The following is a 1,966-nucleotide window of genomic DNA, read 5'->3' as shown; positions in this document are numbered from 1 at the left end:
GGATTTAACTTAACTGTGCGGAGCTGTGTTTTATCCAAATATGTTGTGGGTTTTCTCCGGAGACTCTGGATTCTTCCCAATCGACAAACTTGCCTTCACGGAATTCGCCAAACATCCCAAAACAGGGCCTACCTGAAGTAGTGTTAACACTCAATGTGGCCGAAGTTACATTCATTCGGGGCATAGTTAGTACCATGTGTGTGGGTGTAATTATTGTCAAAGAATTTGTAAGTACATGTCAATCACATGAATGTTAGAGTTCGAAAATCCAATTAGATGATAACCTGAGTTGAACAAAGGTATTTTTTTCGTGAAGTTATCTGTGACCAGGATAATACCTTTAACTCGCTACACTTGAGACTCCGGTTTAATCACAGGTGGCTGAAACCTCAATTCAAACCCAGGATCTGAGTGGTGCTGGATTTGTACTCGAACACATAATTAGCCCCATATCCACTTAGTCACTTGATGCATTTTTTTCCATGTCGGGAAGTTGGGAAACACTTCCCAGAAATAAATTAGTAATTCTCCTTTCATCGTGGCATGCGTACACACAAAGGGAGGGTTAATAGTTAATTGCCTGAATCACCAGGTCTCCCCTTCACACGGGGTTTCTAGTACATCATCAGGGATATGTGCCAGTCCTACCCCAGGCTTGTGTATAACTCACAAATGACATCATTCCCAACCGCATTACACCAGGGATAGTGGGTGAGGTCATTCCGATCATCTACCTCACACCTGAATGGGAGGAGCAGGAGGATGGGTGAAAGGTGATTGGCCAGGAGGGTTGAAGGGGAAAGGCAGGGAAGGGTTGAGGGAAGAGCTCGATGGTGGATCGGGACATTTGCCAGGCAACTCTTCACGCGTGTGCCGGACTGATCAATAAACACACAAATAGAACAACCACGCACGCGTCTAGAACTTCTCTACAAGTTCGGTTTGGGCTGAAAAAGCCTCTGACCGGCGTGCATTGCTTCCTGCACAAGAATCATCAGCTACATTAAAATAACTTTGTAAAATATTCACGTTAACAGCACTCAAGAGACCAGAGCGAGGCATTCTATTGGCACGCTGCCACTGGTTGGCCCTTCAAACCCCACGTGGGGCTGCTGGGCTGCCAGGAGTGTCCACATTAATCCCTGTGTGTGTGTGTTGTGTTTGCCTGCAGGACTGTTTTGTTAAGCGGGAGATTCCTTTGCCAACCGGGCATCTCTCAGAAGAATTTTGGAAGGCTTAACAAGATCACCCTTCACACTTGTACATTATGTAAATATATATTTTTATGTAAGTAATTCCCATAATACAGGTTTTCTAGGTTAGATCGCGTAAGTGTATGAATGTGTCGTTTAACCCGCCACCACCGGACACAGACAATTTGTAAGGTTTGTCATGTAAACAGAACATGCAAATTCGTCACTAGTACAGCACACCGCTTTGTTGGAGAGCAAAGCCACAACATTTACAATCTGTGTACGACTTTTCGTCAGTAATTACAACGAGCCTCATCAGGCTACAGCCAGATTCATGAAGAAATCCTGATCCGTTCCTTAAATGGAGGGGGAGATGTGATGAAAACACTTGTGTGTTCTTCTTGCGCGAAGTGGGCGCGGGGGGGGGGGGCATTCATGAATGCATTTAAATGACTGGATAGCCATTGCCGTTTGGGTTATTTATAAGGCAATCAACGTACATTATGTACGAGCATTATGCAAGCCCATTGCTCTTGTACTTCCTGCCCTATTGTGTATACTAAAATAGCCGTACCGACGGTAATCACTATTGAGGCATGGTGACCTGTATAGGCATGCATTTAAACAATCTATTATTTGATGATTTGCTTCCAATAGCAGTAACACTAAGTCTGGAGCTATCCGAACGGTTAAATTATTTTTATTTCTCTCAATTTCAATCGATTCTCTAATTAGTCTTGCAAAACTAGTTACTCATAGTTACTACTGGCCAA

The sequence above is a fragment of the Lethenteron reissneri genome, chromosome 15 (genome assembly GCF_015708825.2).
Source record: "Lethenteron reissneri isolate LAM-NWPU_2019-01 chromosome 15, ASM1570882v1, whole genome shotgun sequence".
NCBI classification, from domain to species: domain Eukaryota; kingdom Metazoa; phylum Chordata; class Hyperoartia; order Petromyzontiformes; family Petromyzontidae; genus Lethenteron; species Lethenteron reissneri.
The sequence above is the reverse complement of the archived record's forward strand: the minus strand, read 5'-3'. Positions refer to the sequence as shown.